General features: G+C 42.1%; 1 long non-coding RNA gene across 1 annotated transcript in view; it reads left to right on the forward strand.

The window, feature by feature from the left end:
* The first annotated feature begins 3,339 nt into the window (after positions 1-3,339).
* The window catches only part of LOC132378563 (uncharacterized), a 36,350-nt gene continuing 24,160 nt past the window's right edge, over positions 3,340-15,529 (forward strand). The window contains exon 1 of the long non-coding RNA XR_009507117.1: positions 3,340-3,515. This is a non-coding gene — a long non-coding RNA (uncharacterized LOC132378563). The remainder of the gene's footprint in view (positions 3,516-15,529) is intronic.

The following is a 15,529-nucleotide window of genomic DNA, read 5'->3' on the forward strand; positions in this document are numbered from 1 at the left end:
GAAGAGTAGGTGGCTGTGGTGTAACTCCCTTTAGTGAGGTTACCCGTAGTTATCTATAACCGATAGGACTTATGATCTTTGTTTGAGTTTAGAACTTCTGGGTAGCAAACCCAATAACAACACACTAAGCCTCTACCATGAACTTGGGAGTGCATTCCATGCATCCACTGGACTCTGGGTAAAAATCCTACCTCTCACTTCCCCCTCTATACTTTCATCTGAAGCCCCTTTACTGGGGTCATATGAAAACTTGGCTTGTTAGCTGACTCTGCTAACAGCCACTGGACTGTTTATTGTCTCTTAAACAATATACATCTAGAATCAATATGATTTGGGTCAAATCAAAGAGGAAAATTGGGATGCTTCGATCAATAGAACCGCTATTTGAGTGAATGCTGTGTAAATACTACCCCACACAATTATCCATTGGCAAGAAATAACAGATTGTACACTGCATAGAATTATAAGGAAAGTGTATTTACTAATTTCAGCTATATCAATCAGTTCTTAAGAGGAAAAGAGAAAGTAAAAAAGGACCCATTACAATTAATCCAGTCTAAATGTGAACATAGTTGGAGCCCATAATGTCCAAGAGCTAGGTGTCACCATACTCATGGCTCTGAATTCTCAACACCAATTGCGGTAGAACTTCCCATTTTGGAATCCTTCAACTTCCAAAGCACTTCTTGCAATTGCGTCTTCCCGTTGGATTGAATCCTACGGCTGATTCTCCTGATCTTCTCCTCTCTGTATCTCCTGCCAAAAAGACCATGAACTCCACCAGCATCCATCGCAAATCTCTCTCTGCCCAGCTTTCTCTAGAACCTTCTCCCAATTCCACCATCCTAACTGGCTGACACAACATTCCTAACGTGAATATCACAGCCCCTTTATCTTCATCTGAAACCCAAACATGCTAACCCAAACACTGCTTCTACAAAAAGCTACTAAATGAACTGTGGTTGGCATTCATCTATCACGAAGGATAATGGGTGATGATCATCATCATCACAAGCCTGGGTGGAAAATATGGAGATACCCAGTTGTCAAGATCTCCCGCACCAGTGCAGTCCACAGGAAAGCTTATGAAGCAATATATTTGGCACCAACCAGCTTGGCTGCAGGAGCTGCCAGAAGGATGTTCAATGACATCCAGCTGCCTTAGGGGCTCCACTCTGGATTTGCTGTCTGGGTTTACTCCTGTCAATTTCGTTGCTCCCAAGGCAAATTACAAGGCAGTGGGGCTATTTAGCCATAGCGCCAGAGCATGTCCACACACCGCTGGGCCTGTATGCTACATGTACAGGGGCCAGACTTCCTCCCCACCCTCTGTAATTCAGCCTGAGTCCGAAAGGGGTTCCGTTTCCATGTGTTGCCAGTGAGGAGGCACTACATGAGGCTTGCTGTTGGAGAGGCTGTGTACTGGCAGGGAGAGACTTACACATTCAGCTCTCCATTTTGCAAGACAGCTAGCTGGCAATGGGAGCTGAAAGTGAGAGCGACAAGTACTTCCCACTACACTATCACAATAGACGCATCACAACAACCATTTTGACACTATATGAAATACCCTGCAGCATTAGCAGTAGAAACCTTAACCAGGGCAATACAAATCTAATATCCTCAAAATTATATCCTTTCACATTAGCCACTTTCACCATGGGAACAAAGCACTTACTGGGTATGCACTCTATCAGTACTTCATTTTGTTACAAATGTGCCAGAACTCTGAGGGGCCGAAGGGTACAAAGTCGCCCCCTCCTTTTTGAGAATCGCAAGATCGCTATTAATTTGGGTCAGGGACCCAGGAAATGAGAGAGAATCCACAAGGTTTGGAATGTGTCCTGGCCTCAGAGAAACAAAGCCACTGATAAAGGCCATTGTCTCTTGGAGACGGAATTGTGTATTGAGTACTGTACTATTCATTGAAGCCATTCAGGGGATGACCAGGGTGGGCTGGTTGAGAGATTGCATCATCCCAACCTGACTGACATCTGAGACCCCGTGAGTAAGGAAAAAAGAGGGTCTGGGGAACAACCCCTTTAGACGCACCAGGAGAAATGCTAGAAATCCCGTGACAGCGTTTAATAGCGACAGCCGGTGGGGAGCTCGTGTGCGTCCTTCCCTTGCCTGGGATTGGCGGGCTCACCATGGAAGAACGGCTTTAGCTAAAGGAGAGGCCACAAGTAAACGGCCACACCAACGAGACTCCGACGGATCGAAATCATAAAAGGAAAGCCAGCAAGTTTTTCTCCCAAAACCCTCTCTCTCTCCAACCATTGCAAACCCAGCAGTCCCCAAAGGCTGCAGCCTGCATGAACTGAGTGACTTTTATATTTCCATCGGACAATACATTATCCCCTAGACAACGATAGAGCTATTTCTTATTGATTATTATTATACCCGCACTTTTAGATTTAGTATTGACGACGTATATTATCTGTATGTTTGCATTGATATTATTTTTTTGTATTTTTATTAATAAATACTGTTAAAAATAGTACCATCAGACTTCAACGGACCTCTCTATCTTTGCTGGTAAGTGACCCGGTTACTGGGTTCATAACAATATCTTATCAAGCAGAGACACTAGGTTTCCGAAAGTTAAATTAATTATTACAACTTCCCACACACCATATACTGTCTTATACAAATTTGTGTATTCAAATGGCAATATAATAAATGGTAATGATAATCTTAAACTACAATAAATGTTCATGCAATGCATGTATATATATATATATATATGTTTTAGTTTTATTAATCACTGCTAAAGGACAAAATTGCCCAATAACAGTGTAAGTATATTCTAATGGTTTTAATAAATAGCTCAAGTTTATGTTTTTGTGGTTGTGGTAAACTATGTATACTTGTCTGGACACGCCCCTCTGCCGACTGCTCCTGTGGCTCCTCCCACAGACTCCTGTATAAAGGCGATTGGAGGTACTGTTCCTCCCTCAGTCTCCAAGATGCCGTGCTCTCTTTTGCTGCTAATAAAAGCCTATCGTTCACCTCCCATCTCCGAGAGTTATTGATGGTGCATCAGTGGTACAATAAGGTAAATGATTATCTTCAACCTGGTGAATATTTGGACCAGGACACACAAACTATTTTTATTTATTTAAGAGATGGGTGCTTTATTGCCCATCCCTAACTATTGTTGAGAAGATGGTGGTGAGCTGCCTTTTTGGACCACTGCTGACCTTGAGGTGATGGTATATGTGAGATTTCCAGGATTTTGATGCAACAATGTTAAAGGAATAGTAGGAAGGTATGTGACTTGGAGAGCAATTTCCTGATGCCGGTGTTTTTGCTGCCCTTATCATTCTAGGTGGGAGAGGTTGTGATTTTGGAAGATGCCTTAATGAGTTGTTTCAGTCAATCTTGCAGACAGTAAATAGGCGGTGAAGTGAGTTGTGGATGGGATGCCAATCGAGAGGGCTGCTACATATATCCTGTACGGCGTTGAACTTCATGAGTGTTTTTGAAGATCCATTCAAACAGGCAAGCACAAGGTATTGTATCACATTCTTGATAAGCCTTGTAGATGGTGGGCAGGTTTTGAGAGTTCGGATTCAAGTTATTCACTACAGGACTCCTAGCCACTGAACTGTTCTTGCAGTCCCATTGTGCACATGGCCACTCCAATTCAGTTTCTAATCTGAGAATATTGATAGTGGGGGATTTAATGACGGTCATGCCATTGAACGTTAGGGGTGATTGTGGATATTTTCTTGTTGGGTATCATTATTGTCTGGCACTTATATGACCTGAATATTACTTGCAACCTATCAGCCTGGTAGGTATTAGCCTGACCATCCTGAAGGTAGGTCCTGACATAATTCAATCTCCATTGTAAAGTCAAATTGTGTCCTTATTTTTATGACTCAGTTGTAAATTCTTTCCAAAGGAGTCACCTTATATAAGCTGGCATGTTGTAATTAAACATTGCTGCCAGTGCTGATGCTGTCATGTTGAGAGGGAAATGCAAGAAGCACTAAGTGTAATACAAAATAATGGGTGTTTAAGTTTTATATAGCTCCTGAACTTTTGCATGAATGTTGTTAAAAGTAGTATTATGGTATTCATGAATTTTCTGTTCAAGAAATAAAGTTGTTCTAACCTGAAAAAAAATGTTTGGGGACTTGTGTGCGCTTCTGAAATGTCAGCTGTTAATGATGATGAAGTATTCGAAGGGACCATACTTGTAAATTGTATGCGCAGTCTGGTTATTGAAAACATTATGCTGTTATAATTATACATAACTAAGAGCTTTCTCAGGACTCTCTCTCATCAGCTTTCTGTGAAATAGTTGCCTCATCTTGCCTGCCTCACTCAGTTTCCAGAGAATCAACTGCTGCCTGTTTCTTTATGCCACGATATTCAATTCCAGACCCTTCAGACAAACCAACTGTGGAAGGTGCAGATGTCACCACACTCTGGAAAACCGCATTAGGAACATACTGGAGGGAGCCTACTGGAGTTAATTATAATTCAAATTGTTGTCTATAATATAGCATTGTCCTGTTTAGTTTTAGTTAGTTAGTTAATTAGTCATGGTTCAGTGGGTCACATACACAGCTCTCAGTTAGAAACTGTGGGCACAAGATCCATTTCAGAGATTTGAGTATAAAAAATTAGACTGGCATTGCTGTGCTGACAGGCTGATGCAATTCAGATGAAATCTTAAACTGAGGTCCCATCTGCTCTTATAAGTAGATGCAGTACTAATGAGAGGATATATCTTGGCTAATATTTATTCCTAAATGCCATAACTAAAAATAAATTATCTGGGTATTATCACATTGCTGTTTGTTGGAATATGCAGAATTTTGATAATTCAATGTTCAGGGAGACAAAATGATTCATTCATCCTTTCACTATTTAATGCCCTTGAACACTCTGTATTGTTTGGATTCTTGCAAACATAGAATATCTAATATTGCATTGGCAGCAAATGTTGAAGAAAATGATAACCATTGATGTAAAGAAACATGATAATGGGAAACATACTCAAATGAAAGAAAATCTTGCATTTATATACAGTAATTAGTTTGGTTTGCAACCATCTTTTCCATGTAGTCATTGCAATGATATAGGAATTACAGATGCTAATTGTACACGGCCAGATAAACTTGATCCAGCGCCCAAGCTCTAAAGCTAGAACTCTAAGAGAACTTATTAGCTCCCTTTCTGAATGATTTTACTTCTGTGTCAGTTGTAATTAATGGAGCTGCCCAAATCATTGTGACATTACCTACATGCCTTATAGAAGACGGGCCATCAGAGTGATGGCCTTGCAAAAGTTCTCTGATAATACCGTACATGAACATGTGATCATGACCTCAGTGGAACAAGCATTTTGCAACCACTGGAAGAAAGTTTCTCACACACAAAGAAGGAATCTTGAAAGAGACTTCCAGTGAAGAAAGCTTGTGAAATAAATGCAAAGTCATGTTTAGACTCATAGAGCGATAGAACAACAAAGCACGGATAAAGGCCCTTTAGCCCAGCAATTCCATGCCAACCATGATGTCCAAGCACTTTGTCCCAATATCTTGCATTCAGCCCATCTCACTCTAGGCCTCACACCTACATGTACCTGTCCTAAATAATACTATTGTACTCTCTCAACCACTCCACTGCATTTTGCTTCATCTACTCATCACTCTCTGCTTGAAAAAACTATCCCTCAAGTCCTTTTTAAATCTAAGCCCCTGGTTTTGGATTCTATGTCCCTCATGATTTTACATACACTCCAAGGAATAAATAACTATGTTGGCCAACATCTCCTTATAACTCATCCTCTTAAATCTTAGAACATAGAACATTACTGCACAGGAAAAGGCCATTCAGCCCACAATATTGTGCTGAACCAGCTAAAAAGCAAATCAAAAACACCCAAACACTAATCCCTCCTGCTGACACCATGCCCATATCCCTCTATCTTCCTCACATTCGAAGGTTTCAGAGGTTTCACAGGTGCATTTAATGTCAGAGAAATGTATTAAGTATACATCCTGAAATGCTTTTTCTTCACAACCATCCACGAAAGCAGAGGAGTGCCCCAAAGAATGAACGACAGTTAAATGTTAGAACCTCAAAGTCTCCCACCCAGCTCCCCCCCTCCTGCATGTAAGCTGCAGCAAGCAACAACCCTCCCCTCCCCACACCAGCAAAAGCATCGGCACCCACCACCGAGCACTCAAACGTGAGCAAAGCAACAGCAAAGACACAGACTGGCAGTACTCCAGAGACTACATTGTTCACCCGGCATTCGACATGCCACAGGCTCTCTCTCTCCCTAATAAGGAAGAAAGAGGTGTTTCCGTTTTACAGCAAGAGGGGATTCCTGTACCTATCTAAGTGTCTCTTAAAAGCCTCGAATGTGTTTGCCTCTACCACCATACCAGGCAGCGTATTCCAGGCATCCATCACCCTCTGAGTCAAAAACTTACCTCTCACATCCCTTCTGAACCGACCCCCTCTCAACTTCAATGTATCTTCTCTGGTATAAGACATTTCTACCCTTGGAAACAGATACTCCCTGTCTACTTCATCTATGCATCTCATAATCTTATAAACCTCTATCTAATCTCCCCTCAAAAGAAAACAACCTGTTTGTCGAGCCTCTCATGAAAGCACATGCCCTCTAAATCAAGCATGTGCTATGATAAACCTATTTTGCACCCTCTCCAAAGCCTCAACATCCTTCCTATAGAGGGGTGACCAGAACTATACACAGTACTCCAGATATGGTATAACCAGAGTTTTATAAAGTTGCAACATAACCTCTTGACTTTTGAACTCAATGCCTTGACTGATAAAAGCAAGCATTTCATAAGCCTTCTTAACCACCTTATTGATCTGTGTAGCCACTTTCAAGGAGCTATGAACTTGGAGCCCAAGATCTCTCTGCTCAGCAACACTTTTAATGATCTTGCCCTGAACCATGTACCGTCTCTTTGCATTTGCCCTACCAAGGTGCAACACCTCACAGACATCAGGGTTAAACTGCCATTTCTCAGCCCATCTGCAACTAATCTATATCACACTGTATTCGTTGCCAGTCTTCTACACTACTCACAACTCCACCAATCGTGGTCTCATCTGCAGATTTGTAAACTCCCCCTTCCAGTCTACATTTTCATCCAGGCCATTTATATATATCACAAACAGCAGAGTACCCAGCACAGATCCCTGCAGAACACCACTAATTACAGACCTCCACCTCAAACAAGTCCCTTCAATCACTACTCTCTGTCTTCTCTGCACAATCCAGTCCTGAATCCAAACAGCCAAATCAACGTGGATCACATGCATCATAATCATCTGGATTAGCCCCCCCATGGGGGATATTTTTAATCACCTTGCTAAAATCCATGTAGACAACATCCACTGCCCTACCTTCAAAACCTTGTCAAAAAATTAAATCAATTGATAACACACAACATACTGGCTCTCACTAATTCGACAAAGTGTTTCCAAATGCTCATATATCCTATCCTTAAGAATTTTTATGCAACCATTTCCCTACAACTGACATGAGACTCGCCAATTTATTGTTCCCAGGATTTCCCCTTGTTTCCTTCATAAATAGTTCCACCAGGAACTTGCCAGTGGCTAGAGAGGACATAATGATCCTGGTCAGGGCCCCAGCACTTCTGTCTCTTGCCTCCTTCAATAACCTGGGGTAAATCCCATCAGGCCCTGGGGATATCCACCTTAATACTCATTAGGAGGCCCAAGACTTCCTACTCTTTGACTTCTAAATGTGCTAACATATTTATACACACAGCACTGATTTTCTGGTCTTCCATATACTTTTCCTTGGTAAATACTGAAGCAAAGTATTCTCTCATATTCTCTGCATCCAAGTAAATGCTTCCCCCCCCCCTCATTTATCCTTGAGCTGTCCCACCCTCTCCCTCATTATCCTTTTACTCTTGATTTATGTATAGAATGCCTTGGATTCACCTTAATCCTACTTGCCAAGGACTTTTCATGGCCCCTCCTGACTTTCCTAATTCCTTTCTTTATTTCTGTTCTGGCTTCTTTTTACTCCTTATGTGACCCTAACTTCTGAAGCTTTGCATACTTTTCCTTGTTCTTCTTGATTAAATTCGTCACCTCCCTGGATATGCAAGGTTCACTTATCTTTCCATCCCCATCCTTCCTTCTAACAGGAGCATATCGTTCTTGTACTATGTGCAATTGATCACTAACCACCCTCCAGATTTTGATGTGGACTTGTCTGAATAAAGGTGTTCCAATTTATTCTTCTTCGTTCCTGCCTAATGCCCTTGTAACTTGACTTACTCCAATTTAAGACTCTCCCACAAGGACCATACCTATCCTTATCTATAGCTGAAAGTTAGTGAGTTGTGGTCACTGTTCCCTAACTGCTCATCCTCTGAAAGGCAGTCATCCAGACAGGCTCATTATCAAACACCAGGTCCAGTCCAGCCCCTTCTCTCATTGGACCGTCCAAATATTGATTTAAGAAACCTTCCTGAACACACTTAACAAATTCTGCCCATCCAAACCCCTTGTACATAAAAGTTTCCAATTTATATTAGGGAAGTTGAAATCTCCCAAGCCAACAGCCCTATTATTTTTTCACATTTCATTAATCAGATTACATGCAGTATCTGTTCCTCAATGTCACAGATGCTATTGGGGACTTGTACAATCCTACCCGTGTAATTGCAGTCTTCATATTCTTGAGTTCTACCCAAATAGACACAGTGTATGAACCCTCCATCATGTTTCCCCTGAGTGCATCTGTGATATTGACCCTGATTAGTTGTGCAACTCCCCCCCCTTTACCCCCTCCTCTATCGTTTCGAGAACTATAAAAACCTGATACATTAATCATGCATTTCTGCCCTTCTCTCAAATAAATTTCAGTAATGGCCACATCATAGTCCATGTACTGATCCATGCACTAAGTTCATCACCTTTATCCATAATAATCCATAAGACCATAAGGTATAGACGCAGAATTGGGCCATTTGGCCCATCAAGTCTGCTCCACAATTTCATCATGGCTGATCCATTTTCCCTCTCGGCTGCAATCTCCTGCCTTTTCCCCGTATCCTTTCATGCCCTGACCAATCAAGAGTTATCAACCTCTGCCTTAAATATACATAAAGACTTGGCCTCCGCAGCAGCCTGCAGCAAAGAATTCCATAGACTCAGCACTCTCAGGCCTAAGAAATTCCTCCTCTTCTCTATTCTAAAAGGATGCCCCTCTATTTTGAGGCTGTGTCCTCTGGTCTTAGACACTCCCACCATAGGAAACATCTTCTCCACATCCACTCTATCAAAGCCTTTCACCATTCAATACATTTCAGTTAGGTCACCCCTCATTCATCTAAATTCCAGTGAATACAGGCCCAGAGCCATAAAACACACTTCATATGACAAACCATTCAATCCTGGAATTGTCTTTGTGAACTTCGTCTGAGCCCTCTCCAATTTCTGCACATCCTTTCTAAGATAAGGGGCCCAAAACTGCTAGTGACTTTGATTTGGTTTGGAATGTTGCGCTTCCTTCTACTGTTTGCATGATCTGTGTGTTCTTTTTATTTTTCTTTGTGCAGTGGGTGTTGATCTTTATCTTTTTTTAAATTGGGTTCTTTCTGGTTTCTTGCTTTGTGGTTGCCTGTAAGCAGAAAAATCTCAAGGTTGTATAATTTATACATTCTTCCATAAAAAATTTACTTGAATCTTGATTACTACCTTGGAGGTCCTTCTCTCCAGCCTCTTTCCTAACTCTATATACTCTCTGCATAAGACCTCTTTCCTTTTTCTGTCTATATCAATTGTGCCAATACGCACCATGACCTCTGGCTGTTGATCCTCCCCCTTGAAAAGATCATGCAGCCACTCCAATATATCCTGAACCCTTGCACCCCGGAGGCATCACATCATTTTGGTGTCTCTTTTGTGGCCATAGATTCTCCCCCAAACTATCGAGTCTCCTATAACTACCATGTGGCGCTACCATCCATGTACCTATCTTAAATGTTGAAATCGAACTTCATTCCACACTCTCACAACTTTGAGTGAGGAAATTTCTCGTCATGCTCCCCTTAAACTTTTCACCTTTCACCATCAACCTATAACCTCTGGTTGTAGTCCCAACCAGCCTCAGTGGAAAAAGGCTGCTTGCATTTACCCTATTGTAACGCTCAGCCTCGTGTTCGTCCAAGGGAAAACAACTCCTGGCCCCGTCAGACTGAGAAATCTCGTTTGTGTGGATGCTGCGTGATGTGTTGCCCGGTTACAAATCCGCACCACAAAATATCAGACAGTACACAATATGCGATTAAACGATTGATCTTTATAATTCTTAATTTGACTATATGGTTATTAAAGAAACAGAAAAAGAAAAGGGCCCATTGTATGAAACAGTCTATTGCATATCGTTGGAGCTCGCTGTCGTTCATTTGTTCCAGTCAACCTCTGAGCATAGCCGGCCCTCAGACCCTCGCTCTTCAGTCCTTCCATCCGGTGATCTACCGACTCTCTCCATTTGCGTCCTCTCTGTCCATCACTCCCCGAAGAAAGACTGTGAGAAACCCAGCTCCCAGACACACAAGAAAGAACAACATTTCTCCTATTGGATAGCCTCTGCATTCCAAAGCGCCATTATCTCTAGTCATAACCTAAAATTTGCTGCTATAGAGAAACCATTACCTTAGCAGTGGAACCTAACATAGAAGCCATTACATTAGCCTTAGCAATGAAACATTGCAGTGTGTTGCACTATATAAAACCCTCATAATTTTGTATACCTCTATCAAATCTCCTCTCAATATTTTAATATTTAATCTTTCCTTATAACTCAGGTCCTCCAGACCCAGCAACATCCTTGTAAATTTTTTCTGTACTCTTCCAATCTTATTTACTTCTTTCCTGTAAGTAGGTAATCAAAACTGCACACAATACTCCAAATTAGTCCTCACCAATGTCTAATGCAACTTCAACATAACATCCCATCTCCTGTACTCAATATATTGCTTCTTGAAGGCCAATGTGCCAAAAGCCTTTTTTACAACCCTACCTACCTGTGGCATGACTTTCAATGAATTATGGATTTGCACTCAGTGCTCTACCACTCACTGTGTGAGACCTACCCTGGCTGATCCCACTGATGTGCAACACCTCGCACTTGTCTGCATTGAATTCCATCTGCCATTTTCCACCCATTTGTCCAACTGATGCAAATGCCTATGCAAGCTGTGATAGCCTACCTCACTGTCCACTACAAACCCAGTCTTAGTGTCATCTGCAAAGTTGCTGATCCAGTTAACCATATTATCATCAAGGTCGTTGACGTAGATGACAAACAACAATGGACGCAGCACCAATCCCTGCAGCACACCACTAGTCAGAGGCCTCCAGTCAGAAAGGCAACCATCTACTACTACTCTCTGGCTTCTCCCCCAAAGCCAATGTCTAATCCAATTTACCACCTTACTTTGGATACCAAGCGAATGTACCTTCTTGGCCAACCTCCCATGTGGGACCTAGTGATATGCCTTGCTAAAACCCATGTCCACTGCCTTGGCTTCGTCCACTTTCCTGGTAACTTCCTCAAGATAATCTATAAAATTGGCTAGACATGACCTACCATCCACGAAGCCATGTTGAATATCAATTAATCATTCTCTGTTTATCCAAATGCTTATACATCTGATCCCTTAGTGTATCTTCCAACAACTTTCCTACAATTGATGTTAGACTCACCAGCCTATAATTTCCTGGATTATGCTTACAGCCTTTCTTAAACAATGGAACACCATTGACTATCCTCCAATCCTTTGGTAGCTCTCCTGTCACTAAGAATGACTTAAATATCTCTGCTACAGCACCAGCAATTTCTGCACTTGCCTCCGGTAGGGTCTGAGGGAACACCTTGTCAGGCTCTGGGGATTTATCCACCACATTTTGCCTCAGGACAGCAAAGACCTCCTCCTTTGTAATCTGTACAGCATCCATGAAGTTGATGCTGGTTTGCCTCACTTCTATCAACTCTGTGTCTGTTTACTGAGTAAATACAGACACAAAAGATTGATTGAAGATCTCACCCATCTTTTCTGGCTCCGCACATGGATTACCATTCTGATCTTCCTGAGAAACAATTTTGCTCTTTCCAATCCTTCTGTTCCTAAAATATTTGTAGAAACCCTTAGAATTCTCCTTAATCTTGTCTGCTAGAGCAACTTCATGCCTTCTTTTAGTCTTTCTGATTTCTTTCTTAAGTGGTCTCTTGCATTTCTTATACACCATAAGCACCTCATTGTTCCTAACTGCCCGTATCTACTATGCACCTCCTTTTTTTCTTTTAACCAGGGCCTCAATATCTCTGAAAACCAAAGTTCCCTACACTTGTTATCTTCATCTTTTATTCTGACAGGCACATACAAGCTTTGTACTCGCAAAATCTTGCTTTTGAAGGCCTCCTATTTACCAAGTACATATTTGCCAGAAAGCAGCACCTGTCAGATCATTTCTGATATCATCAAAATTTGACTTTCTCCAATTAAGACTTTCAACTCCTGGACCAGGCCTATCTTTTTACATATTTACTTTGGACTAATGGCATTATAATCACTAGATGCAAAGTGTTCCCCTGCACAAACTTCTGTCAACTGGCCTGTCTCATTCCCCAATAGCAGATCAAATATCACACACTCTCACTGGAACTTCTATGTACTGATTAAGGAAACTTTCCTGAACACATTTGACAAACTCTATCCCATTTAGTCCTTTTACATGGGAGTACCAGTCAATAGATGGAAAGTTAAAATCACCTACTATAACAACCTAATGTTCCTTGCAACATTCTGCAGTCTCCCTACAAATTTGTTCCTCTAGATCCCATGGACTGTTGGGTTGTCTGTAATATAACATTAATGTGGTCATACCATTCTTATTTCTCAGTTCCATCCATAACACCTTACTAGACAAGTTCTCCAGTCTGTCCTGACTGAGCACTGCTGTGACATTTTCCCTGACTAGTAACGCACCCCTCCCAATCTGTCACATCTAAAACACCTGGAATAGTGCCCTGCCTGTCCTGCCTCTCCTGCCACCAAGTCTCACTTGTTATGAATGTACCACAGCTCTGAGGGGCCGAAGGGGCAGGAGCAGCCCCCTCCTTCCGGAGAATCGCAAGAGCACTATTAATTCAGGTCTCAGACCCAGGAAAATGAGAGACAATGTAACGGTTTTGGCCATTGCTCTTAGAAACACCTGTGCCTAGGGCATGACCCTGCTACGTGACAGCTACCACGGATATGGACACCCTCGGGCAATGTGGGGGTGGGGATTGGATCACCCTACTTCGATGGACATCTACAACTCTGCAAGTCAAGATAAAAGGGGACTGCAGGAGGCGGTACCCCAGAGAGACGCACAGGACTCGATCGCTCAACGCTCCCGTGATAGCTGGAAGCCAGTCAAAAGCCACGTGCGCTCCGTAACTTCTCTGCCTGGGGAGCGGGTGGATGATAATACCAAGAAGGACTTCGAACTATTAACAGGGAAACAACGCTCCCCTGATTCAACGGAGTTGCTTCGTCAAAGACCCGGGCAAGTTTTGTCGTTTCTCCTCACTCTCTCTGAAACACGTGAAACCCAGCGATTCCCCAAAAAGACTGAAGCCTGCAGACTTCTGAGTGATTTTTATCTTTCCAACGGACAATATATTATCCCCTAGACAACAGTCGAGATTATTTCTTAATGATGATTATTGCTATACCCGCGCTTTAGATTGAGTTTTGCCAATGTATATGTTCTGAATGTTCGTATTAACCTTACTTTTGTGCCCCCCTTTATGAATAAAACGTTCGAAAATAGTGCTATCAGACTCCAACGGACCTCTCTATCTTTGCTGGTGAGTTATCCAGTTACGGGATACGTAACACACTAACGACACCAATGTCATAATTTCAGATGCGATCCATGCCCTGAGCCCAACTACCTTTCCTACAATACGTCTTTCATTGAAATTATGCAGCTGGGCACACTAGCCACATCATGCCCAACCTTTTGATTCCTGACTTTATCGACATCTGTCTCCACTAACTGTTCTGGCTCTCTGGTTCCCATCCCCCTGTGCTTTAGCTTCAACTCCCTGTGCAACTTTAGTAAACCTTCCCGCTACGATATTAGGCCCCTTCCAGTTCAGGTGCAAGTTGTCACTTCTGTACAGTTCCCATCTTCCCTGGAAAAGAGTCCAATGATCCAAACATCTTATGCCCTCCCTCCAAAACAAACTCCTTAACCACGTGTTAAACTGTATAATCTTCCTATTTCTGGCTTCATTAGCATGTGGCATGGGTAGCAATCGAGATCATAACCCTGGAGGTCCTGCCCTTTAACTTAGCACCTAACTGCCTTTATTCCATTTGCAGAAGCTCGTTGATCATCCTACCCATGTCATTGGTATCCACATGGATCATGGCCTCTGGCTATTCACCCTCCCACTTAGGAATGCTGGGGACATTGGCACCTGGGAGGCAACATACCATCTGGATATCTCGTTCTTGACCTCTCTATATATCGTATATACTTCTCTATGTATCCTCTCTATCATGCTGTCAGTCACCTGAACGATCCAGAGTTCATCCAGTTCCAGTTCTAACTCCTTAACACAGTTTGTTAGAAGATGAAGCTGGATGCACCTCTCTTAGATGTAGTATTTAGGGACACTGGAGGTCTCTCTGCCTTCCAATATCCCTCAGGAGGAGCATTCCACTATCCTGCCTTCATCTCTACTGTTCTAACAGAGCAAATGTAAAGAAGGGGGGAATACTCTAATTAGAGCTTCTTGTTTTGTCTTCTCTGACTGAAACCTCGAAGAGCTAAAGCCTCAAAATATTCACTCTAACTCTGTACACTCCGAAAATGACCACTCATCTTGCCCCTGCCTTACTTGAATTTGTTCTTGCTAATCAATCCCAAACACCAATTGGCCACTGCTCAAAGCTCCAAAAACTGCCTTTAATATTTAATCAGTGAACCTGAATGAATTTCATCTTGTCAAGCTTCTGATCTCTCCAATTGGTTGCTGCTCAAAGATAAAAAAAAAGCTGTAGTGAGTCATTGCTTTTAATACTTGATTAATGAACCTGTGTGAATTCTGTCCTCTCAAACTTCTGATCTCTCCAACTGGCTGCTGCTCAAAGCTCCTTTATCTTTTGAGCAACCATGGTTTTCCCTCAGCAAACATGAAAGTGAAATATTTGAAAAAATCCCATCTTTCTCCTGCAGCTCTACACACAGGTGGCCCTACTGATCTCTAAGGGGTCCGAGTCTCTCCCTAGCCACCTTTTATTCTTAATGTAGCTATATTGGGGATTTTTTTAACCTTATCTGCCAGATCTATCTCATACCCTCCCTTGGCCCTCCTGATCTTTCTCTTATTTTTTTATTAATTAGTTCTCTTAATTCTCTTAATCTTCTTAATTAATTCTTATTTTTAATATATGTTCATCAAGGGATTCACTCATCC

The sequence above is a fragment of the Hypanus sabinus genome, chromosome 1 (genome assembly GCF_030144855.1).
Source record: "Hypanus sabinus isolate sHypSab1 chromosome 1, sHypSab1.hap1, whole genome shotgun sequence".
NCBI classification, from domain to species: Eukaryota; Metazoa; Chordata; class Chondrichthyes; order Myliobatiformes; family Dasyatidae; genus Hypanus; species Hypanus sabinus.